The 27244-nt window shown below is 40.6% G+C and overlaps 1 long non-coding RNA gene and 1 pseudogene across 1 annotated transcript; both read right to left on the bottom strand.

Moving 5' to 3' along the window:
* Positions 1–560: 560 nt before the first annotated feature.
* On the bottom strand, positions 561–27244 carry LOC135272680 (uncharacterized). The gene is made up of 3 exons (XR_010340681.1): positions 24778–27244; positions 3205–3284; positions 561–2959 (listed from the first exon to the last, which is right to left on the bottom strand). It is a non-coding gene; the product is annotated as an uncharacterized LOC135272680 (long non-coding RNA).
* Positions 19124–21063, bottom strand: LOC105710215 (glycogenin-1-like; annotated as a pseudogene).

The following is a 27244-nucleotide window of genomic DNA, read 5'->3' as shown; positions in this document are numbered from 1 at the left end:
CACATCTGCGGGTGTGTGTGTACAGGCTGGCCCTTGGAATCCAGCACCAGCCACTTTCTACCACTGGAGATAATGCTATGAATGAGATAGCATGGTCCCAGTTCTCTTAGAGTTTACCTTCTAATGGAGGAAGACAGTTAATAAACAAAGATAAAAGATAAATTCAGGTAATGGCAGGTGCTGGGAAGAAAATGCACTGTAGAGTGACCTAGAGAATAACAGAATGCTTTCAACAGGAAGTCAGGGAAGCTTCTCTCAGGAGGTGACCTGGAGGTGAGCCTGAATGATAACAAGACATGCAGTGAGATATATAAAGACCTATTTAGGAAGGAAACAGCAAGTGAAACATCTCCCAGGTGGGAAGGAGCTGAGCACGAAGAGCACTGTGTGCGCGAGGGGAGATTTGTGTGTTTCAGTTCAGTTAATAAGATGAGCAGTGAGATGAGGTCAGCGAGAGCTAGGCAGAGAGCAGGTGATCTAAGGTAAGGAACCTGGATTTTCTTCTACTTGCAATGGGGAGCCTTGAAATGACTTAAAGTAAGAGATCACATACAATCTGATTCACATTTTTAAACTTTTTACTTACAGATTCACAGGAAAGTACCAAATTGTCTCATATACCCTTCCCCCTCTTCCCCAGTGTAACTGTAGTACAATACAAACACCATGAAATCAATGTTGCTGCAATCCACAGAGCTTATTCAGATTTCACCAGTAATACAGGTACTCCTGTGTCCCGTGTGTGTGTGTGTGTGTGTGTGTGTGTGTGTGTGTGTGTGTAGTTCTTGGCAATTTTTTAACATGTGTAACTTCCAGTAGCCACCGCCACAATCAAATGCAGAACTGTCCCATTACCACAAGACTCCATGGTGTTACCCTTTGTAGCACTCCTACTCCCTCCCCACAAAATCCTAACTCCTGGAAGAATCCCAAATCCCAACTCCTGGAAAACACTCTATAATTACAACATTTCAAGAATATTGTACAAATGGACTCATACAGTATGCAATCCTTTGAAGTGGGGTTTTTTCACCCAGCAGAATTCCCTTTAAATCTATCCAATTAGTCAATTGTATCAATAGTCCCTTCCTTGCCAGATGTGGTGGCTCTTGCCTGTAATCCCAACACTTTGGGAGGTTGAGGCAGGGAGATCACCTGAACCCCAGAGTTGGAGACCAGCCTGGGCAACAATGGTGAAACCCTGTATCTACAAAAAATTAAAAATTAGCAGGTCCTAGCTACTTGGGAGGCTGGGGTGGGAGGATGCCCTGCACCCAGAGAGTTGAGGCTGCAGCAAGCCATGTTCATACCACTACACTCCAGCCTGAGTGACAAAGTGAGACCTTGTCTCAAAAGAAAAGAAAAGAAAAAATAGTCCTTTCCTTTTTCTTGATGAGTAGTATTCCACGGTAAAGACATACCACAATGTAACTATTCACCCATTGAAGGACAGCTAAGTTGTTTCCATTTTTTTGCTATTATAAATAAACGAACATTCATGTGCAGGTTTGAACATTGAATATACATTTTCATTTCTCTGAAATAAATATGCAGGGGTACAATTGCAACATTGTATGCTAAGTCAATTTTTAGTTTTAAAAGAAACTGCTATTTTCCAGAGTGGCTGAACCATTTTACATTCCCACCAGGATTGTATTCTCGGTGATCCTGATTTTTGGCATCCTCACTAGCATTCAGTGTTATCACTATCTTTTGTTTAGATATTTTATTTCTTTCATCAGTATTTTGTAATTTTTAGCATATGAATTTGTACTCGTTTGTTCAATTGATACTTAGGTATTTCATTTTCTTTGGTGCTATCATAAATGTATTATGTTTTTAATTTCAGTTTCCGCATATTCCTTGTTAGTATATAGACTTTTTTGTGTGTTCATCTTGTAACCTGTGACCTTACTGAACTTATTAGATGTAGCAATTTTTGTGTTGTTTTGTTTGGGTTGAGGGGTAGATGACTTGAGGACTGTCTACATAGACAATCATATTGTCTGCAAATCAGGGCAAACTGTTTCTTCCTTTCCAATTTGTATGTTTTGGGTTTTTTTCTACATTGTGCTGGCTAGAGTTTTCACAACTGTGTTGAGTAAGAGTAATAAGAGTGCATCCTTGCTTTTTTCCTAATCTGAGAGGAAAAGCATTTAGTCTTTCAACATTTAGCATAATATTACCTGTAGATTTTTTTGTAGATGCTCTTTGTCAAGTTTCCTTCTATATCTATTTTTCCGACAATTTTCATGAATGGATATTGAATTTTGTCAAATTTTTTTATATCAATCAATATAATTATGTGAATTTTCTTCTTTAGTCTGTTACTGTGGTGGATATTATTTGATTTTCAAATATTGAACCAGCCCAGTATTTCTGGAAGAAATCCCACTTGGTCATGGTATATAATTTTTTATACATTGCTTAATTCAAGTTGCTAATATTTTGTTGAATATTTTTGCATCTAAGTTCATGAGAGATATTGGCTAATTTACATTTTTAAAAGATCACTCTGGTTTCTTGTGGAGAATAGACAGAAGAGCGAGAATGGCATCTGGGAAACTAGTTAGAAAGCTAGTCAGAACGGTCCAGATGTTATCTTGGATTACAGATATGTGAGTAGAGGAGATGTCACTGGATTCAGGATATGTTGTGGAAGTAGAATTAATTGAACTTGGGCCAGGCACGGTGGCTCACACCTGTAATCCCAACACTTTCAGAGGCTGAGGTGGGCAGATTTCCTGAGGTCAGAAGTTCAAGACCAGCCTGGCCAACATGGTGAAAACCCATCTCTACTAAAAATACAAAAATCAAGCTGTATGGTGATGCACACCTGTTAATACCAGCTACTTAGGAGACTGAGGCAGGACAATTGCTTGAACCTGGGAGATAGAGGAGGCAGTGAGCTGAGATCCCTCCATTGCACTCCATCCTGGGCCACAGACTGAAACTCCACCTCAAAAAAAAAAAAAAAAAAGAATTAATTGAACTTGCTGTTGGATTAGCCATGGGTGGCTTGGTGGAAAGGACTGGTGAAGGAAAGGGAAATATTAAGGATGAGGAGTACCAGGGAGAATAGGCAGATTCCATTCCATGAAATGGGAAAGGCAGGAGGGGGCAAAGCTGGGCAGGAGGATGGGATGTAAAAATCAAGCGTGCTGTTTTAGACATATTAAGTTTGAGGTACCTATTAGAACTCACATGGCAATGTCAAGCAGTTGGATATCAAGCCCAGGCCCAAGGGAAGAGGTATTTAAAGTTGTGGAATTGGATGACATCACCTAGGGAAAGAGAGCAGATGAAGAGAAGAGGAAAGACGAGGGGCATAAACAAGTTGCACAAGTTTTAAGTCCCCAAGGTCTTTAACCTCAACTGTGGCTCTAAAAATATCCCAGTCATGAGTCTGCTTTATAAAACATGGTAAGATTAACTTAGGTATTTTTCATGTTATGATTGTGAGAACAGAGTTAGGTAATAGATTAAATTGCTTAAAAATTAACAAATGCATAGAAGATCTGTTAACATTAAAATGGGACTGACAGTGTCTCACGCCTGTAATCCCAGCACTTTGGGAGGCCAAGGCGGGTGGATCACGAGTTCAAGAAATAGAGACCATCCTGCCCAACATGGTGAAACCTCGTCTCTACTAAAAATACAAAAATTAGCTGGGTGTGGTGGCACATGCCTGTAATCCCAGCTACTTGGGAGACTGAGGCAGGAGAATCGCTTGAACCCGGGAGACAGAGGTTGCAGCGAGCCAAGATCGCACCACTGCACTCCAGCCAGGAGACAGAGCGAGACTCTTGTCTCAAAAAAAAAAAAGAAAAAAAGGCAGAGAGTGGGGAGGGAGGTTGAATTTTTCAACAGAATTTTTTGTGATGTTGAAAATATCCTGGAAATGTTCATTTAAAAAAATATGCAGTCCAATATGGTTTTCACTAGCCATATGTGGCTACTGAAATGAAATGTGTCTTATGTGGTTGAGGAAAGGAATTTTTTATTTTACTCAATTTTAATTAAAATGTAGGTAATCAGATGGGGCTGAAGCTACCATATTGGCCAGTGCAAGTCCAGAACTCACATTTTTTTTTTTTTTTTTTTTTGAGACGGAGTCTCACTGTGCAGTGGTGGGATCTTGAGTAGCTGGGACTACAGGCACACGCCACCATGCGTGGTCAATTTTTGTATTTTTAATAGAGACAGGGTTTCGTCATGTTGGTCAGTCTGGTCTCGAACTCCTGACCTCGTGATCTGCCTGCCTCAGCCTCCCAAAGTGCTGGGATTACAGGCGTAAGCCACTGCACCCAGCCCAGCACTCACATCTTAAATTTGATTTAATCATTCAATATGTCAAGTTTGTAACTCACGGAGCTGACATAAAGTATTACTACAATCAGACCATCAATCAGACAATTAGAAGATTCCAGGTTTGCAACAGAGATTTAGAATAAACTGTGAGCAAGTCTCTTTTAGTGATAAATTATTAATTAATACATTAATTTGATTATCAACTTAGTTCTATAAGTAAGTCCCAATATGTATGTTATTTTGACCAAGGCATAAACACTAATTCTTAGTTTTCTCAATCATAGATGTAATAGAAAGGCGGATGAAAATTTGAAAGAGTTAATTCATGTACTAGTCTTACAGTGAGAAGTGGAGTGAACATTATGTCCTCAGTACACATTGGTTCCCTTTAATAAAACAAACATTAAAGAAAAATAAACATAGCGCCTCTTCTGAACATAGAGGTATTTAATAATACAATTTGATTATTCTTTGGGTTTGAGCAAAATAAAGACCTGAGGCTTCCCTTGAACCAGGATTAATTCAAGACATACACTGCTGTGTTCTTGCTGTGCTTTTATGTCTGTGCTCTAGGCAGAGCTTTTAGTAGTTTATGCATCCCTAAGCTCTGATTCCTCTACCTTTCAAAGAATTTTCCACTTCTGAGTTGAGCTCAGAATCAGAGGAGAAGCTGGATTGTAGCTACCTTTCTGGAAACAGCCTTTCATGCCCCTCTGACTTATACTTAAATCTTCCTTAACTCTGGGTCTAAATGCCCTTTAGTTTCTAAACTACATGAGAACCCAGCCCTCCCAAAGAAATTTCTAGGACTTTAAATCTTCTCCCCAGGACAAAATTATCTGACCATTTCATTTGTCTTCTTTATGACTTAGGTTAACATTAATTTTACAGTTTTACTGCTCAAAGTGTTGGCCTTGGACTAGCAGCAAGCATGGTTTTACCTTGGAGCTTGCTAGAAATGCAGACTATCAGGCCCCACCCCAGAACTGCTCAATCAGAACTGGCATCTTATGACCCGTAGGTGTTTCATGGGTACAGAAAAGTTTAAGAAATACTGTTCTAGAGCACACTGCCTCTGTTTGCTCTGAAATAATAGAAAAGTGTATTTTTAATTGAACTTGTCATTCTATCACTTCCTTAAATGAGCTGACTTCATGATCCTCAATCTACACTCCATTTTTCCATTCTAAATCATTCTTTCCATTTCATTTTCTTCTTAATATTTTTAAAAAGAGACAAGCACAAGAACTAGCCAGACTTTCATTCTTCCCTTGTCTTAACACACAGCGTAAATGTGCACAGTCATTGCCTCATCTGTCCTGCATAGGTGCAACTCAGAGGAAAAAGACAATTCGTTTCCATAAATAGGTATTTGGCATTACTTGGAATAGTATCAACCTGCCCTAGGAATCCTTTCTCCCATTCTAGCTTTAGATGTTCTTTTACGAAAACTTAATTCTTCTCTTTCTCTAAAAATACTTTTAGTTTTCAGCTGGGCATGATGTCTCACACCTGTAATCCCAGCACTTTGGGAGGCCAAGGCAGGTGGATCACAAGGTCAGGAGTTCAAGACCAACCTGGCCAAGATGGTGAAACCCCATCTCTACTAAAAATTCAAAAATTAGCTGGGCATGGTGGCAGGTCCTTGAGACAGCCTAGGTACTCTGTCTCAAAAAAAGAAAAAAACTTTAAGTTTTCTATGAAACATTTATTCCTTAATCACTGAATTAATAAAGTTTGCTTTTTGTTCACTCCTTTATTCGGCATATAGGTGCAGGATATTTAAAATATGGTTGCATTAGCAATTCTTTTTTTTTTTTCTTTTTGATATAGGGTCTTGCTCTGTCACCCAGGCTGGAGTGCAGTAGCATGATCTCAGCCCACTGCAACCTCCACCTCCCAGGTTCAAGCAATTCTCCTGCCTCAACCTCTCAAGTAGCTGTGATTACAGGCATGTGCTACCACACCCGGCTAATTTTTGTATTCTTAGTAGAGATGGGGTTTTGCCATGTTGGCCAGGCTGGTCTCAAACTCCTGTCCTCAGGTGATCCACCCACCGCAGCCTCCCAAAGTGCTGGGATTACAGGCATGTGCCACCACACCCTGCTAACTTTTGTGTTCTTAGTAGAGATGGGGTTTGGCCATGTTGGCCAGGCTGCTCTTGAACTCCTGACCTCAAGTGATCCACCCGCCTCGGCCTCCCAAAGTGCTGGGATTACAGGTGTGAGCCACTGCGCCCAGCCTATAATTCAATTTTTAATAATATCTGTGTGTATCAGCTGGCTTGCAAAATTCCTAAAAATGTAACAATTGGTTCCCATGAAATGGCTTTCTACTGAGTGTGCAGCTTAATAGACCCCTATATGTCCTAGATGGGATCTGACTGTGCTCCACTGGGTCTTTTAGTTAGACAAAGGGGAGAAAGCAAAGTTGACTCCTGCTAACTGACCACCAACTCCGACCCCCTCCCTAGCTTTGCAGAACAGCTGAGAATTACACCAAAAGCGTCAGTGTAGCAAATATTACAAGTCAGCTGACCCAAGACCCATTCCTGACCATTTTCTCCCTTAGCTACCTCTACTTATAAAGGGTGGAAGAGCTAAGTACTCTTCTTCTCAACTTCCCGTGGAGCTGAGTGGTCAATGAGACATAAGAAGTGCTGGTGGAATTAGCTGGGTGTGGTGGTGTGAGCCTGTAATCCCAGCTACTTGGGAGGCTGAGGCAGGAGAATTGCTTGAACCGAGGAGGCAGAGATTGCAATGAGCCAAGATGGCACCACTGACCTCCAGCCTGGCGCCTGGAGACAGAGCAAGACTCTGTCTCAAAAAAAAAAAAAAAAAAAGCGCTGGTGGATAGACAGTGGGTCTGGAAATGCTTTTTGCTTTCCTGATAAAAAGACTAGGTGGGTCACTTACCCTTCCTCCCTGCTTAAGATATTAGTATGATATATGGAGCTGTGGCAGCAATTTTGAAACCATGAGTCAATATGCCTGAAGAAAAGGCCAGGAGAATTGAACAGCTATTGGTCATAGGTTTAGTGGGCTCCCAGACTAAAACCAAACCAACAGATTCCAACTCCAGACTTAACGTTATGTGAGGGAAAAAGATCTTCTTTCTTTATGCTCTTATGTTGAGTTTTTTGTTATTTACAGCCGAAGCCATTCCTATCTCATACACAAAGGAATTTTACCTGTTCTGGCTTCTATTACCATAAGAGTTGGAAAAGGAATAAGAGGAAAGGCAACTCATATGCCAAGCATGGTGCTGGGTGGTTTCCATGCTTTATCCTTTTTAAGTTTCACAACAACTTTATGAGAGATGACATTCACAAAAATGTGTTATTTATTATGGCTAGTCATAATTTCCGTTTTTAAGGACTATCCCACAGCACTGCAGTTATGTTAACTTTGAAAAATCATTTTAAGTATAAATGTGCAAAGGTCTGAACACTTTTCCTTCTTCGGCAAATTAAAAAGACATCTCACAGACATTTCCTTCAGGTACATTAGACAAAAACAGCATACTGACAGACATAGCATCCATACCTACCTTCTGCCCAGCAACTAAGGTTCAATTAACAACACACTGGGAACACCTTTCCTTTTGTCAAAGTTTGCCAGGGTTTCAAGGAGATTAAGAAAAAGGATGTCCTCCTCGGGGCTTGGTGGCATCCACTAGGGAGGAGGAGGCGGTGGCACTCTCCTTGGTGTGGGCTGGTCCTCTCTCAGGCAGGCCATAGACCTGTGTTTCCCCTGAGTCTACAACTCTCCCAGTGAGAGTCTGGAGGGAAATGAAGGAGAGAATACACTTCCAGGGCTCAATCAGCCAGGTCACCAGGAGTCAGAAGTCCCTGAGCCTTTATATATGGAAGCAGGAGGCTTCCCTGGTATGAGTAAGGAAAACTGGGAAACTAAAGAAGGTGATGAGGGACAAAAGGAGAGTCAGGGTGACAGAAGCCAAATCATAGAAACAACGAACCACAGAGAAAACAAACAAAAAAAGCACTGACTTTGGAGTCAGACAGATCTGACTTCAAATCTCAGTTCCATCGCTTAACTAGCTATGAGACTACTGTTTTGTCTAAGCTCCTTTCTGGGTTTCTGAAAACGCATCTCCTCTGCCACAAGGAGGGTATGAGAGTCAGTCTAAACGAATCACTGTGTCAGGAGCATTCAAACCAGAGCAACTCCATCTTGAATAGGGGCTGGGTAAAACAAGGCTGAGACCTACTGGGCTGCATTACAAAGAGATTAGGCATTCTTAAGTCACAAGATAAGATAGGAGGACAGCACAAGATACAGATCACAAAGACTCGCTGTAAAAAAGCTGGCTAAACCCCACCAAAACCAAAATGGTGACAGAAGTGACCACTGGTAGTCCTCACTGCTCATTTTATGATAATTATAACACATCAGCATGCTAAAAGACAGACACCAGCACCATGACAGTTTACAAATGCCATGGCAAGCTACCCTATATAGTCTAAAAGGGGGAAGAACCCTCAGTTCAGGGAATGCTTCTTCACCCCTTTTCCAGAAAACTCATGAATCATCCACCCCTATTTAGCATATAATCAAGAAATAACCTTAAAAATAGCCAACCAGCAGACCTCAGGGATGCTCTGCCTATGGAATAGCCATTCTTTTGTTTCTTTACTTCCCTAATAAACTTGCTTTCACTTTACTGTATGGACTCGCCTTGAATTCTTCCTCGAACCCTCTCTTGGGGTCTGGATCAGGACCCCTCTCAGGTAACAACGGTACCCATTGTCCTCCATAGAGACAGACAGCAAAGGGACTGGCATTGCTGGCCGGAGTCCCTCTCCAGGATCTGGTTAAGTGGGGCTGGCAGTAGTCCTTTCTTCTCTAGCTGCAGAGTGCTAGAGAGTGAACCTAAGCTGTGCACAGCCATGTCCTCATTCTTGGGAGGACATCTGTCTGCAAAAGGGATGAATAGACTTGACAAACACAGAAGCAGAGCTAGGAGAAAGAACCTTGTTGGTTTCAATGTTCCAAGCTTCTCAGTTACATGAACTAATAACACTTCTTTTCTTTTAAGGAAGTTTGAGCTCAATTTCTGTCACATGCAACCAGTCCTGAGCCCATCTGTAAAGTAGGAATAGTAATACCTAATCCTAAGATGTTGTGAAGATTAAAAAACCTATAACAAAGAACCCAGCAGTTCATCCTGCTTCTGACTGCCTCATTTCAACAGATACCTTTTATTTGTTCATCAAAGTTTCACTATCACCAATGAACACTAATTACACAAACTGTTACTAGATTTTCTTTGAGAAGAAAATAACAAAGAAATGATTTGAGAAATGCTTTATTAAACAAACTCCTTCCTAAGGGACTTTCTAGAGTATCTGATCTTCAAATCCGCATCATGAATCCCCAACACAAAACCCTATGTCAAAGAGCATCTTTGAATATCTTGGGAACCACTTTACGATATATGTGGCTAATTCAGTAGGGCTGTGGCAAATACTTCTGCAGTGAGAATTTGACTTTCTGATGACTTTCAGTTCCTTTTCTATGTAAGCAAAAGTCTGACAGCTTTTACCCCAGTGCTGGCAATTACCATGGGACTTGGAAAAGTCACTTCAACTCCCTGAGCCTCAGTTTCTTTATTTGTAAGATGACAATGTTAGACTCCATGACCTTTTAAGAATCTATGCAACTATGTATTTCTTTGCTTGTGAGAGTATAGAAGGTCCTGGGTGAATCAACTGTAGTGTATGGATATCCTGGACCTATGAGCGTCAAGAAAAGCCCAGATGTTGAGTGAGAAAAAGGGAGCGGAAATGGTATACAGCAGTGAAGGTTCAGAGCAGACACCCGGACCAGCTAAGCTATTTGGAAATTGTATTCCAATATTCTAATGTAAGTAATCTTTGTATTAACTAAATGTTTTTAAATTGAGGCTTTTCTCAACACCAAATTCTGTAGATTCATACATTTTAGATTTGAATGGAACAAAATTAAAGCCTTATAAAACAAAGAGTTAATGTGACTGAATGTTTGCTCTATGGGTCCTCAAAGGCCAAGAAAACCTAACAACAAGAGGTGGTGAGGGGCAAAGATTATACAAGTCAGACCTCTAAACTCCTGAATATTGTTTCTTATGTTCCTACTCAGTTTAAATTTAACCAAGATCCCCATAAACTGAACCCTCTTCTCATCTGTTATCCTCAGCTACCCAGCAGAAAACCTTCGTGGGGATGCTTAGTAAGTGTGAGGAATAAAGTGTCATGAAATAACAAAGGAAAAGATCCTTTGAAAATTGCCAAACACTCTACAGATGTATTATTTTTATTATTATTCATCTGTTTAAAGTGTAATTTTGGCTTAGCCACAGACATGACTTCAGGCAAGTAATTCATCAGCTCTGCCCTTCATATAAAACGAATCCAGTAATGGATGGGAAAGATTAACTAAAAATGATGGTGGATATCTTTGAAAATTGAGGATCACTGCAATGCTTATTAATTAATAGTAACCATACAATTGTGATGTTATAAATAGCTTTACATTCAAGCAGAACCCAGAGTGCCCTGCTACTTTTTCACTTGTTGCCATTTTGATTTAGTCCATTCCTCCACTAACCTATAATTAGCTCAACACCCTGGAAAATTAATCCAGCCTGTTGACTCAACATCAGGGAAATGAAGCAGACTTCTAAATCATGTTAGAATTAAACTGGAGCCCGAGGGCTAGGTCCTCATGGTTTCAGAGGGAACTAAAATCCTCAAACCCTGATTTTTCAGCTACATATAGGGGAGTCCATTTTTCTATTCTTAACAACTGAGTTTCGACATTTCTATCAAGGTAACATATTCCTTATTCGAATTTTCAATCAGTTATAGAATAAGAAACAGAATTGCAAGCTGTTGCATTATGACCACATATTTTCAAATATTCCTTGCAAGAATGTGGCTTTGGAGAAGCTAAACCTACTAATCTAATTAAGATAAACTGCCCCAATCTCCATCTCCTGGCAGAGACTCTGGGGTCAATCTAAGCAGGAGGGTTTTGAGGGGCTGACTGGCAGAGGAAGTCTTCTGCTAGAAACTATGCGATTGCTGAAATCTGAGCATTCTTAGAGCCCATGGAAAGAATATCCAATAGCCAGAAGAGACCACATACAGATCAAAAGCAATATGGAAAGTTAGAATATGGAACCAGCTATCCAGGAGCAGGGAGATGAAAATGAGGAACATTGGGGTAAAAATGGACAGTGGGGTAAAAATGGACAGTGTGGACAGCATGGTGACTCATGCCTTTAATCCCAGCACTTTGGAAGCCCAAGGCAGGCAGATCACCTGAGGTCAGGAGTTCAAGACCAGCCTGGCCAACATCGTGAACCCTCATCTCTACTAAAAATGCAAAAATTAGCCAGGAATGGTGGCAGGTTCCTGTAATCCTAGCTACTTGGGAGGCTGAGACAGGAGAATGACTTGATCTCAGAAGGTGGAGGTTGCAGAGAGCCAAGATCCCACCATTGCACCAGCCTGGGCAACAGGAGTGAAACTCTGTCTCAAAAAAAAAAGACAGTGTGTGCTTGGGGCACTTCTCCCAAAATGAGCCTTGCTTGCTTCACCTGGCATATAGTGTCACGAGTAGGTGAGTATGCTGAGTTAAAGGCTAGGAACCAGGTCATCAGAGAAATAAATAGATCCTTCATCTTTCTCTTTTTTTGTTAAATCTTTTTACTTTATAAATTAAGTAGTCCCAATGTCCTTTCCTTGTAAATGCTTATTGGTTTTGGCTGTTTAGTTTCCAATTGTTTACATGGGATATGATTGTGGAAGTCTGAAGGCAAACTTTCCTAGTTAAATCTCAACCCACCTAAGGCCAAAGCCATCACCTTTCCTTCTGGTCAAACTCTGACTTCAGATAATACTACCAGCATTGTTTCAATTACCAAGCCATAAAATCTAGTAGTCTTTCCTTTCCCTTGATCTGTCAAATCTAATTGACAGATCCTGCAGAATTTACCTTACTTATGCAAGCTGCTTTTCATTCTCATTACCCAGATGCTTATTTGATCTCTTATATCCAATGCACTAATGCCAGTTTAATCTTCTTAAAGCACAGCTTCGATCATGGTATTCCCTGACTCAAAACATTTAATGGTTGCCTACTGCCCAAAGAATCAAGGAAATGTCAAAGTTCTGGGAGCCCTGGGAGGTTTTGGCAGTCAAAACCTCGGTCTTACCTCCCCTGTCTCCTCTTTACTTGGCAATCCGATATCATGCATTTTTTAATGCTGTGGACTACTGGATGTGAATCCAGCTTAACTACTATAAGTAAAAGGTCTTCCAAAGTGGAGGCAGTGGAACCAATTTGCAGTGCCCAGGAAATAGGTCTGCCTTAGTGATGAGGGCTCAGAACAACTCGCTGCTGCTGCTACTGCTGCTGTGCTGCTGGAAAAATGACTAAAAGCTAACGTTGGGTTGTTATTAGATCCGTCACATTATTTCTGAAGTGAAGGACAATACCACATTAAATTTCAAATGACTCTCCATTTGGGAATATACTGTCTTTACTAATGGATAGGCAAACTTAAGAACTATCTTTTCTCTTTCTTCTTCCAGTTTTCTTCATTGTCCATACTGACTTTTTTTTCTTTTCTGGCAGTTCAGACTCAGAACTTAGATTCCTGTAAAAGTAATTGCTCTCGGCCAGGCACAGTGGCTCATGCCTGTAATCCCAGCACCTTGGGAGGTCAAAGGGAGCAGATCACTTGAGGTCAGGAGTTTGAGACCAGCCTGGCCAACATGGTGAAAACCTGTCTCTACTAAAAATACAAAAATTAGCTGGGTGTGGTAGTGGATGCCTGTAATCCCAGCTACTTGGGAGGCTGAGGCAAGAGAATCACTTGAACCCGGGAGGCGGAGGTTGCAGTGAGCCAAGATTGTGCCACTGCATTCCAGTCTGGGAGACAGAGCAAGACTTTGTCTAAAAAATTAATTAATTAATTAATTAAAAAAATAAAAAATAAGGCTGGGAACAGTGGCTTATGCCTATAATCCCAGGGCTTTGCGAGGCCAAGGCGGGTGGATCACGAGGTCAGGAGTTTGAGACCAGCCTGGCCAACATGGTGAAACCCCATCTCCACTTAAAAAAAAAAATCAGCCAGGTATGGTGGTGGCACCTGTAATCCCAGCTACCCAGGAGGCTGAGGCAGGAGAATCACTTGAACCCAGGAGGCAGAGGTTGCAGTGGGCCAAGATCGCGCCACTGCACTTCAGCCTGGGCAGCAGAGCAAGACTCCATCTCAAAATAAATAAATAAATAAATAAAATAGGCTGGCGCAGTGGCTCACACCTCTAATCCCAACACTTTGGGAGGCCAAGGTGCGTGGATCACCAGGTCAGGAGATCGAGACCATTCTAGTCAATATGGTGAAACCTTGTCTCCAGTGGCGCGTGCCTGTGATCCCAGCTATTCGAGAGTCTGAGGCATGAGAATCCCTTGAACCCAGGAGGCAGAGGTTGCAGTGAGCCAAGCTCATGCCACTGTACTCCAGCCTGGCAACAGAATGAGACTGTGTTTCAAATAAAATAAAATAAACAATTAAATGTTTTTAAAAGTAATTGCTCTCTTTCCCCAATATCATCACTATGCTTTAAAAGAAAATATTAGCAAACTGAATCCAGTACCATATATAATGAATTATATACCATGACCAAGTGGGATTTATTCCAGGAATGCAAGGTTGGTCTGACATCTGAAAATCAATTAAAGTAACACATCGTATCAATGGAATTCTTTTAAATGGCACAACTATCTCAATAGATGAAGAAAAAACATTTGGAGACAAAGATCCAATACCTTTCATGTTAAAAAAAAAAAAAGTAAGTAAGAAAAAGAATAGAAGAGAACTCTGTCAACTTTATATGGGCATCCATGAAAAACCCACAGCTAACATCATTCTTAATGATGAAAGACTGGGTATTTTCCCCATAAGGTCAGGAGCAAGGCATGGATGGCTGCTCTTACTACCTCCAGTCAACACTCTACTGGAGGTTCTAGTCAGGGCCATTAGGCGAGAAAAATAAATAAAAGGCATCCAGATTAGCAAGATATATAAGATATATTATCTTGTATATCATTAATATACAAGATAACAACATGATCCTGTGTATTAAAAATCCTAAGAAATTCACATAAACTATTATAAATAAACAAATTCAGCCAGGTTGCAGGTTACAAAATCAATATGTAAAATCCAATTGTATGTTTATACACTTGCAGTGAACAATCCAAAAATGAAATTAAGAAAATAATTCCATTTATAATAGCATCAAAAGATAAAATATTTAGAAATAAATTTAGCTAAAGAAGAATAAGACTTGGCTGGGTGCGGTGGCTCACGCCTGTAATCCCAGCACTTTGGGTGGCCAAGGTGGGTGAATCACTTGAGGTGAGCAGTTTGAGACCAGCCCAATCAACATGGTGAAACCCCATCTCTACTAAAAAATATGTATATATATATACAAAGAACAGGCACAGTGGCTCATGCATGTAATCCCAGCACTTTGGGAGGCCAAGGGGGGTGGATCACTTGAGGTCAGAAGTTTGAGACCAGCCTGGACAACATGGTGAAGCCCCATCTCTACCAAAAATATAAAAAATTAGCCGGGTATGGTGGTAAACACCTGTAATTCCAGCTACTCGGGAGGCTGAGGCAGGAGAATCGCTTGAACCTAGGAGGTGGAGATTGCAGTGAGCTGAGATTGCACCACTGCACTTCAGCCTGGGCAACAGAATAAGACTCTGTCTCAAAAAACAAAAACAAACAAAATTAGCCATGTGTGGTGGCGCAAGCCTGTAATGCCAGCTATTTGGGAGGCTGAGGCAGAAGAATTGCTTGAACCTGGGAGGTGGAGGTTGCAGTGAGCTGAGATTGTGCCATTGCACTCCAGCCTGTGCAACATGAGCAAAAAATCCCACCCCCCTCAAAAAAAAAGAAGAAGAAGAAGGACAAGACTTATATTCCAGGAACTTAAAAATATGGCTGAAAAAAATTAAGATCTGAATATATGGAAAGATACCCTGTGTTTATGGATGGTAGGACTTAATATTGCTAAACTGGCAATACTCTCCAAATTTATCTGTAGATTCAATGCAATCCCTGTAAGTTTATAAGAATTATAGCTGACATCCTTGTAGAAATTTACAAGCTGATTATAAAATTCACATATAATTCCAAGGAATCCAGAATAGCCAAAACAATTTGAAAAGGAAGAACAAAGTTGGAGGACTCATACTGATTTTAAAACTTACTATAAAAGAACAATAATCAAGACAGTGTGGTGCAGGCATAAAGATCAACACATATAGCTGTAAATGCAATAGCACTGACATTCTGGAAATAAACCCACATGTCTATGGTCAATTAATGTTTGACAAGGGTGCAAAAAACATTCAATGGGGAAAGAATAGTCTTTTCAACAAATGGAATTGGGACCTCAATAGTCGCATGCAAAAGAATGGAAGTGGACCCTATCTCACTTCACATACAAAAATTAACTAAAAAAAAAATACCTACATGTAAAACCTAAAACTTAAAACTCTTAGAAGAAAATATAGACAAAAAGCTTCATGACATTGGATTAGCAATGATTTCTTGAATATGACACTAAAAGCACAGGCATAAAAGGAAAATGGATAACCTAGACTTCATCAAAATTCAAAATCTGTGCTTCAAAGGATGCTACCAAGAAAGTGAAAAAGACAACCCACAGAATATCATGCATCTGATAAATGTTGTGGATCTAGAATATAAAAGACAACCCAATTCAAAATGGGCAAAGAACTTAAATAAACATTTCTCAAAAGAATATATGTGAATAGCCAATAAGCACATGACTATATTATCAACATCATTAGTCATCAAGGAAATGCAGATGAAAACCACAACCATCCTACTTCATACCCACTAGTGTGGCTATAATTTTAAAAGTCAGATACTTGGCCAGGTGCAGTGGATCCCAGCACTTTCAGAGGCTGAGGTGGGCAGATCACCTGAGGTTGGGAGTTAGAGACCAGCATGACCAACATGGAGAAACCCCATCTCTACTAAAAATACAAAATTAGCCAGGTATGGTGGCACATGCCTGCAATCCCAGCTATTCAGGAGGCTGAGGCAGGAGAATCACTTGAACCCAGGAGGCAGAGGTTGCAGTGAGCCGAGACTGTGCCATTGCACTCCAGCCTGGACAACAAGAGCGAAACTCTGTCTCAAAAAAAAAAAAAAGAAAAAAGTCAGACACTTAATACTTATTACTAAGTATTAGAGAAGATGTGTGGAAATCAAAACCCTCAGACACAGCTGGTAGGAATATAAAATTGGAAAACAATTTGGCAGTTCCTCAAAAAGTTAAACAGAGTTAACATTTGACCCAGCAATCCAAGTCCTGGGTTTATGTCCAAGAGAAATGAAAACATAGGTCTACACAAAAACTTTTACTTAAATGTTTATAGCATCATTCATAAAACCAAAAAGTCAGAAACAACTCAAATGTCCATCATGAACAGATAAACAAAATATCCATATAACGGAATGCTATTTACCCATAAAATGGAATGATGTTCTAATGCACGCTACAACATGAATAAATCTTGAAAACGTATGTTAAGTGAAAGAAGCCAGACTCAAAAGATCACATAAGATTCCATTTTTATGAATTTTCTAGAATAGATAAATCTATAGAGACAAAAAGATTAGTGGTTGCTTATCCCTGGGGGGACTGGGGAGAATAGGGAAATGGGAGAGAAATAGCTAAAGGCTACAGAGTTTCCTTTTAGGTGATGAAAATGTCCTGAAATTGCCAACAGTGATAGTTGTACATATCTGTGAATGCACTAAAAATAAAATTGTACATTTTAAGTGGGTGAATTGTATGGTATGTAAATTATACATCTCAAGAAAGCTATTACTCAAAAAAAATCAATACTCAGAGTATTCAAGGTATAAATATTGATGACAATTTTCTGGTTTTTTTTTTTTTAACAAACATATAATATATAATAGATATCGATTTGTATACATCAAAATCTAGTACATTAAATATAAGTTCACTTTTTTTTTTCTGAAACAAAACTCACCTGAGCCTTCATTTGCTAAAATATCAAGACATTGAATTACAGTCATAATTAGGGTTCCCCCCCTTACCTTCCAGGAGGATTTTTTCAGGTTGCAGGGTTCTTCTGAAGTCAACAGCATCAAGAAGGGGCCACTGGTACTTGGTGGGCCCTTCCTAATGTTTCTGACTGCAGAAGAACTGGTTAACTGGTTAATACTGGTTAACAGTGAAAGGATGACAGTCTAAGCTTGCATAGGCTAAGGTACTCTGAGGAAAGGTGATTCTGCTGCTCCCCTACCCTGCTAGAGATTGAGGGATTTTCCAAGACTATAAGTCTTGGAACCCAACCAGTCACTTCTCATGGAGCTCTTTCTACTTCCTGGGGTACTGTGAGGTACCAACACAGATCAGTTTGCTTAAGACCATCCATCCTACGGAGAACAACTAGAAAAGCTGGGAAGAATATAGGAAATATAAGTTTGAAGGCACTGGAAAGTTTCCAAGACACTGTGAACTCAAAGGTCCAATCCCAAAGAGAAAGGAAGTACAGAGAGGTGAGCCCATCATTTGGTTCTGCTTTTCCTTTGATGTTTTTGCTGATTCTTCATCAGCAACTGAGAAGCACAGAAGCTGAGGAGAGCGTACAGGGTTGAGATGACAAGAATTGGAGATCAGGAGCTACTTAAGAGGAAGTACTCTGGTAAACATCATAGGATTTCATTTTATATGGTAATATGTTATATTAGTGGTTGCTAGTGAACCAAACCTTCCAGGATTTATGCCTGTGGGTGGTCCTCTTCACATTGGCTCTGGGCTTAGCCATGTGATTTGTTTTCTTTTGTTTGTTTCTTTAGAGATGGGGGTCTCACTATATGGCCCAGGCTGGAGTGTAGTAGATATTCACATTCACAGATGTGACCATAGCACACTCCATCCTCAAACTCCTGGCCTCAAGCAATCCGCCTGCCTTAGCCTGCTGAATAGGTGAGACTACAGGTGTGCACCACTGCATCTGGCTCATGTGACTTGTTTTTATCAATAGTATGCTAGTAAAGGTGATACAAACAAATATTAAATATGCACTTGCTCACTGGGAGTTGTACTTTTGGATATCTCCCTCTTGGAATCTAGCCTCCATGCTTAAGCGAAAGTTATCCCAGTAGAGAAATAGGCCATGTGGAGAGGCCCTGGGGGGTGGAATATTATATAGAGATGCCATGTGAAAGCTTACCAAAATGCCCCAGCCAAGTGCCCAGCTGAATGCAGCTTTACGAATGATCCCAGCCAACACCAAATGGAAAACTGTTCAGTCAACCCAGAGAATTACGAGAAATCACTATTGTTTTAAGCCACAGTTATTGAAGTGGTTTGAGATACAGCAATAAACAACTAAACCAGTTGGGAACCCTAAAGAATCCTACAAGTAAGGATGGGCCAAAAATAGAGTAGCCCTCACAAAGACTGAGGTCCAGCTTCAAAGAAACAAACAAAAACCAGAAACAACAACAACAAAACCCACAAAATCCCTCCTAATCCCTGATTGAATTAAGTTGCTTTTTATTTATTCTTTTTTTTTTTTTACAGCAATAAGTCTTTATTTTTCATACAGGGTGCCACTGCAGGTAACCATCAGAGAACACACTGCTATTTTCAAATATACAGCACTGAACAAAAGCATTTTAGCATGCTGCTTTACTGTACATAGAAAACTGGCGACATCTCAGACACTAAGACCAGGAAGTATAATGGGTTAATGCTATTCGTTGATATGTTTATGAATCACTCAGCAGTGTTAATATAGGCTATCTTTACCTAAAAGTAGAATTACAATCACTCACTCTTGCAGCACTGGAAAATTCTAAAATGCAGGTCTAGTGAAAGGTAGGCACAACCAGTAAGCAAGCAAGGAACAGATGCCATGTCTGCTTCTGAAGGGAACGACTGATTAGGAACCAGGCTCTGCAGATTTGAGGAACTGATATAGCCATCTTAACAGCTTAATATTGAGTTTCCCTTACTTTGTATGTTGGCAGTCAACAAAAGTGAGAATTTCTGAAACAAGCTAAACAGGATTTAAAAGAAGTCAAAAAGCACAACACCGTCCATATAACAGAACTGCTGCTTCACAACTTTTACCCAGTTCTCACCTGTTGTCCTACAAAATCCTCTCATCTGGTCTAACTTTTAGTGAAAACCTCTAGCAACTGTAACAGACTTTTCTCAACCCAGCTCTTGATAATAAGTGTCAGAAACAAGGCTTGTGAAGTGGATGTGTCCACAGGATTCTATTGGGGGTAAGTGTCAAGTTTCCTCTTGATGTTGTCAAAGGAATCTGCTTCCATGTAATCAGCCTGGCCCTGTTCCCATCACTCCTTCCATTCTTCTGAATGGAAAGGCTGTTCCACAGCGGGGATCTCCCCAATGGACAGATGCAATATGACGCCTGAAACATCTTCCACATTTACATATGAGCAGGTTTCTTTGACAAGGCCAAATTGTTGAAGCAGAGGTAAAATACTGGTGGTAAAGATGTTCTACCACAGATGATGAGAAACTCTGGATGAGTCATATTGGGATCATGGGACTCACTTTTGACACTTTTCGTTTTGGGATCATAAGTATAATTCCACGGTTTGACTCATCCCAGGAAATGCACAACTTTGGCACTTGCCCCAAACACTTAAGTAAGAGTATATAGAGATCCAGCTTAGGTTATAAATGAACAGCAGGTGTTTTCTGATATCTGTTGTCACCCAGCTGCTAAAAAACGTGTTCAGTATGCCTTGGTCCCCACCATCAAAACTACCTTGCTTAGAAGCAAGACTCAACAGCTGATTATATGTTTCTACTGAAGGCTGATAAATGACTCTAGAATTGAAGCAGTCAGGTCATTCTGGGTCAGGTGCTGCTGACAATTCTTCTCTCTCAAAAAAAGCATCAGTATTTGCTAGGACTAGAGTATCTGCATCCATGAATATACATTGTGAATACTGTGTAAGAAACCAGCAGTGGAGCTTTGCCAGCATAACACCCAACTCTGGCCTCTTCATTAAGGTTAGATGAGCAGAATTGCCACTGTCTAAGACATCTACCATGATGACTTCATCAAAGACTGTCTCTAAAACTTTTCTCATGGATTCTGAGACCTGCAGGATGGCAAGCATGACCAGCCTCCTGGTGGTCCTATGCTGTTTCAGAGATGAGCCCAGGACCGGGGCATCTTTGGTGTAGGCATCATTTGTGGTCAGTGTCACAAAGGCCTGATCTGTCATGGTGTTGCCAGAGGCATAGCAGCCAGGGTAGCCGCAGGTTGATGGCTCAGAGAAGCTGGCACTGGGAGGGAGCATGGCCAGTGAGGAGGCACAGCGGGAATTAAATTACTTATTACACATACTCCCAAACTAAAGTGAATCCTTCCTTAAATAATACATCAATTAGAACCTCAGGTCATCACTATAGTTTTTAAAACACAATTTTCCATTTCAAAAACTATGCTAATAAAAATACAAGAAGTGACTGAAAATGAAAAATCAGATAGAAACAGAACCACAAGAGATTCAGGTATGGTAGTTATCAAACACAAACTATAAACAAAAGAGAAGAAAAAAAAAACCTACAAACTATAAATCAGCTGATTAATATGTTTGCGAAATTAAATGACAAGACAGTTTCAGCACAGATGTAGAAGTCATAAAAAATTAAAGTGAATTTATAGAGATACATACAATAACTTAAAATTAAGAACACAATAAGTAGACTTAGCAGCAGATTAGATTTGGCTGAAGAGAGAATCTGTGAATGAGAAGAGAGGCAGAAGGAAATACTGAGATGACATGAAGAGACAGAAGAATATAACACTTTAGGAGTCCAAGGCAGGAGGATCACTTGAGCCCAGGAGTTTGGGACCAGCCTGGGCAACACAGTGAGACCCTATCTCTACAAAAAAATTTTTTTAATTAGCCAGGCAGGTGGCTCCTATCTCTAGTCCTAACTACTTGGGAGGCTGAGGTGAGAGGATTGTTTGAGCCCAGGAGGTTGAGGCTGCAGAGAGCTGGGATCACACCACTGCACTCCAGCCTGGGCAACAGTGTGAGACCCTGTCTCAAAAAAAAAAAAAGAATATAAAATAAAGAAACAAACATAGGAGACAAATGTGATTCGGTGAAAAGGTCTCACATTTATGTAATTAATGTCCCAGAAGGAGAAGAAAGAGACAATGAAACAAAAGCAATATATGAAGAAATAATGACCAAGAATTTTCCAAGCTAACAGAAGACCTCAAATGACATATTCAACAAACTCCGTTGAAGATAAATACAAAGAAAACCACATCTAGACATATCACAATAAAACTGCTTCAAAGCAAGACAAAACACAAAAATTGTACACTGCATAAGAAAACAAAACTCAACTTTTCATTTCAAAGTGGTTACCTAGGAAGGCTAACTTGTTTTCTTGCCTAACTGGGTTCTCTACCTTCACTCTTCCTCCCTTCTAAACCATTCTCCAAACTGCAGTTAGGTTGATCTTTTTACAGTTTAAGTAGCATCACTTCTCTCCTTTGCATAAATGTTTTTGTGACTTCCTATTCTCTCAGAATGAAGTTCAGTCTGCTTTTCACAATTTAAATGGCCCTCTTGGAACTGGTGTCTTTCCACCTTCCTAGCTTCCTTTCTCATTACCACATGTTGAGTATCTCTTATCTGAAATTCTTGGAACCACAGTTTTTTCAGATTTTGGACATTTTTGGATTTTGGAATATTTGCATATACAGAATGAGATCTCTTAGGGATGGGACCCAAGTATAAACACAAAAGTCATTTGTTTTATACAAACCTCTTTTTTTTTTTTTTTTTTGAGATGGTCTTGCTCTGTTGCCTAGGCTGGAGTGCAGTGATGCTATCTCTGCTCACTGCAACCTCTGCCTCCGGGATTCAAGCGATTCTCCTGCCTCATCCTCCTGAGTAGCTGGTACTACAGGCACAAGCCACCACAGCCTGGTAATTTTTTTATTTTTATTTTTATTTTTAGTAGAGATGGGGTTTCACTGTCTTAGCCAGTATGGTCTTGATCTCCTGACCTTGTGATCTGCCCGCCTTGGCCTCCTAAAGTGTTGGGATTACAGGCGTGAGCCACTGTGCCCAGCCTTTATACACACCATATACACTTAAGCTGAAGATAATTTTATTTATTTATTTATTTATTTATTTATTGAGATGGAGTCTCACCCTGTTGCCCAGGCAGGTGCAATGGTGTGATCTCAGCTTACTGCAACCTCTGCCTCTGGGATTCAAGCAATTCTCCTGCCTCAGCTCCTGAGTAGCTGAGATTACAGATGTGTGCCACCACACCCAGCTTATATATATATATGAGACAGAGTTTCACTCTTTTTTCAGACAGAGTTTCACTCTTGTTGCCCAGGCTGCAGTGCAATGGCACAATCTCAGCTCACTGCAACTTCCATCTCCTGGGTTCAAGCAATTCTCCTGCCTCAGCCTCCTGAGTAGCTGAGATTACAGGTGCCCACAACCATGCTTGCCTAATTTTTTGTATTTTTAGCAGAGACAGGTTTTTATCATGTTGGCCATGCTGGTCTTACACTCCTGACTTCAGATGATCCACCTGCCTCGGCCTTTCAAAGTGCTGGGATTACAGGTGTGAGCTATCACACCCTGTCTGAAAATAATTTTATATTAGGTCAATGCAAAAGTAATTACAATTTTTGCCATTGCTTTTAATGGCAAAACTGCAATTACTTTTGCACCGACCTAATACAAAATTTTTAATTTTATGCATGAAACAAAATTTGTATACACTGAACCACCTCTGCTCAGAAAGCAGAGGTGTTACATGTGAGCTACTAATGTAGACAATCTGTGATTGTCTGGCATCACCATCATTCCTGACTCTCAATATATATGCTACCAATAAGCAATTTTTTCTTACACCATTTACACTTAAGTACTTAACAGTAAAAAATATAACATACCCTTAATACAGTGAAAAAATAATGTGCTCAGGGTAACTAAACAGCACAGTAACATCCCTAGCTGTTAAACCACAACAAACAAGGGCAGGTTTTCAATTTCCACCCATATTGTGTCTGCAACCCATCTCGTGAAGTCAAGTGCAGAGTTTTCCACTTGTGGCATCATGTCAGCACTCAAATTCTGGGGGCTGGGCACAGTGGCTCATGCCTGCAATCCCAGCACTTTGGGAAGCTGAGGTGGGCAGATCACTTGAGGTCAGGAGCTCAAGACCAGCCTGGCCAACTTGGTGAAACCCAGCTCTAGTAAGAGTATAAAAAGTAGCCAAGCGTGGTGGCAGACACTTGTAATCCCAGCTACTCGGGAGGCTGAAGCAGGAGAATCGCTTGAACCTGGGGCAGAGGTTGCAGTGATTGCGCCATTGCACTCCAGCCTGAGCGACAAAGGGAGACTGTCTATAACAAAAAAAAAAAAATTCTAATTTCGGGCTGGGTGCAGTGGCTCACGCCTGTAATCCCAGCACTGTGGGAGGCCGAGGTGAGAGAATTCCTTGAGCTCCTTGAGCTCAGGAGTTCAAGACCAGCCTGGGCAATTTTGTGAAACCCTATCTCTTAATAAGAAAACAAAAAATAATAAGAAAAAATTTTTTTTCCGATTTTGGAGCATTTCAGATTCCAGATTAGGAATGCTCAATCCATATCGCTTTAGAACTCTACACTCCAGCTATAGTCCACTGGTTTATAATTCCTCCAAATGGCTTTATTCTCACCCACCACAGGACCGTTGCACCTGCCGTTCCTTGGCACTTTTTCCCCTCATTTCATATTACTTTTCGTGGCTTTCCAACCTTCTATCAGATCATCCTCTCTCGGAAACTTTTCAGTTTTCCAAGACTTGGTAATTACCCCCACAGAGGGCAAGAATTTGCCCTTTATATCCTGAAATTCCCCCATCAAAGCACCTATCACACTTTGTGACTATTCTTTGTCTATTTCCCTTTATTATAGATAGTAAGCTCCAAAGGGGCAGAAACTGTTTAAATGTTTTGCTCACAATTACCTCCTTAGTCCTCAGCCTGGCTCAGAGCAGACATTCAATAAATAATTTTAAAAAATTATTATTAATTAACATGAGAAAACTCTGTTTTGTTTTCAAGATAGTTCATCATACCTTACTTCTAGAAGTAGCTACTTTTTTCTTTTCCTTTTTAACTTTTCTAGAGAATGATTATGGGAATTGAATGTAATTTAAATTTTTAAAAATCTTCTGAACATTTTCTAGATTTTACTGCAATAAAAATAAAAATGTAAATGAGAAGTGTGAATATTCATATCATAGGCCCCACCCCCGCGATCCCAATTCCACAGAGTTTAAAGTACTCACTTGCTTTCTTATGTGCAAAAAAGTATGATTATACTACTTGCATCCTCAGATGACACTCTGGCTTTTCAGTCACTCCAGGATCCGGTTTCAAAATGGACTTCCTTGTTTTTTGTGGCCTTTTGTGGCTCCTTTCCAGTTTTTATCACAGACTTTGTTTTTCTCTGCTTCCTTCTCTGCTTCCTTTTCTCAGTTAAGCACAGCTTCCTGTCATGTTCTATAAACCTGCCACTGTTGAGTCTTTTTAAGTGCCACGTGATTCAGTTGGCTCTCTCATGACCTCTTAGATTCTACCTCAAATTTTAGTGGCAAACAATTTTTCGTTACCTGTTATTTTCTCTATCTTTGTAATTCATTTCTTAGTCATTAACTCTTCAAACACAGGGCAGAATTGAATGCCCTCACTTAACCATCATCAAATTTTTGTCTGTCCCAAAAATAGTACCTGGCACCCAGTAAATAGAATCATTTTTATTCTATTTATTAAATTTATAGAATACATTACTTATTGAATAATTATTTATTGAATAAATTTATTCAATTTGTTGAATAAATACCTCAGCATGTACCCGATGACGGCCTGCTTACATCAGTTTATATTGCTTTGTTCTTCATATGTCACAGATAAACATTTAAAACTTCATTGTGTACCAAACCAATTAGTCTCTTTCCTTCCTTCTCTCCCTTCCTCCTTTTTCTCTCTCCTTCTTTTTCTTTCTCTCTCTTTCTTTCCTTTTCTTCCTTTCTTTCCTTTCGAGACCAAGTCTCACTCTGTCACCCAGGCTGGAGTGCAGTACCGCGATCTCAGCTCACTGCAACTATTGCCTCCCAGGTTCAAGCAATTCTCTGCCTCAGCCTCCCAAAAGTGCCCACCACCACGCTTGGCGAATTTTTTTGTGTTTTTAGTAGAGACGGGGTTTCACCATCTTGGTCAGGTCTTTAACTCCTAACCTCGTGATCCCCCCGCCTTGGCCTCCCAAAGTGCTGGAATTATAGTCCTGAGCCACCGCACCTGGCCGGCATTCCTTCTTGGCAAGTTCTTTTTTGTCATTGTCGTTCAGAAGTGTAAGAAGGTTTCCTTTTGTTATTTTTAATTCGAAAATTAAGAGACTTTATTTGCTTTGGATATGAGGGCTAGTCTTCATAATCTAGCCTTTAATGGAAACAATAAATGCAGTAATTCATTTAAAAGTAAAACATACTGACAAATTCATCCTGTAAATCGAATTGCTGGTGCTTATAAATATAGGTGGCAAGTTACTAAGTATGAAGGGTTCATCGTTCAGGGCAAAATATGCCAGTAGTGAGAGTGCAAAGAAAATGTCTGGGTACTGCCACTAATTTAATATTTGGGGTATGTGGAAATCTTAGTGAGTGCTGGGTTGGCAACAGCAGGGTTTGATGGGATGAAAAAGAAAGGTTAGTTGGATTTCAGGTTCAGGAAGAAAGGATGAGGACATTAGGAGGTGAATTTCAGTTAGCAAGTATGTAGTATTCGAATGAAGGAATAAGCATCCGAATCTTGGGAAAGGATGGGAAAATAACCTAGAGAACTATGAATTGAAGAAAACTGAAAAGGAAAAATAGCAAGGACTTAGGCCCAGGACGGCTTTGAATGCAGCTCAGCACAAATTCGTCAACTTACTTAAAACACGATGAGATTTTCTTTTTTAATGTCATCCGCTCTCATTACTGTTAGTATGTGTGGTCTAAGACAATTTTTCTTCTTCCAATGTGGCCCAGGGAAGCCAAAATATTGGACACCCTTGGCTTAGATGGTGGAGTCAAGGGAACTAAAGATATGGCCCCAGACTGCCAAAGCCAAAGGTGAGAAGAGAAAGCAAAGAAAGCAGGCCTTCAAAGGTGTAGAGGAAAGCTCAAAGGTAGAAAGAAACAGGGATGGGATGCTGCCCAAGAGGCAGGGACAAAGAGAGAATCCGGAGACAAACACTGCGGTAAAAATGTGAGAAGGTGATGTCCACGATGCACGAACGAGTCTGTGGCAGAAGGAAGTAAGAGTCTGCGTTTCTGGAGGTTTTCATACAGAGAAATGGGATTTAGATTTCGGGTTGGAAAAACAATTTGGGGCTCTCAGGGAATTTCAGGGTAAGAGTTCGGTAGAGTTCAGTCAGCTTGGCGGTGACAGGTGGTCAGTCAGTCAATGTTGGAAGGAAAATTCGGACAGCTGGGAGTTCAGTTCAACGGGTTTAGGGTGATTTCGGCGAGGGCTGGCGGGGCTTAGGTCGAGTGTCCCTGAGGGTGAATTTCAGCTCGGTGGTCCAGGCGTCTAGTTTGGGCAGGAATTTCTGTGGGCGGCGAGGCGTATTCAGGCAGCGGGGCGGGTGAATCTGCGCGGGATGAGGGTGGATTTCCTTCAGGACTGCGGTGCATTTCAGGCCGGGGTGGAGGAGTGGAGATGCTTCTCGGCCGCCGCGCAGGGAATTCCCTCCAGGATGCGGGCGGGTCGGGC

The sequence above is a fragment of the Aotus nancymaae genome, unplaced genomic scaffold (assembly GCF_030222135.1).
Source record: "Aotus nancymaae isolate 86718 unplaced genomic scaffold, 86718_ANA_hifiasm-v0.15.2.pri h1tg000007l, whole genome shotgun sequence".
In the NCBI taxonomy this organism is placed as follows: domain Eukaryota; kingdom Metazoa; phylum Chordata; class Mammalia; order Primates; family Aotidae; genus Aotus; species Aotus nancymaae.
This window is presented reverse-complemented; position numbering and strand designations above follow the sequence as displayed.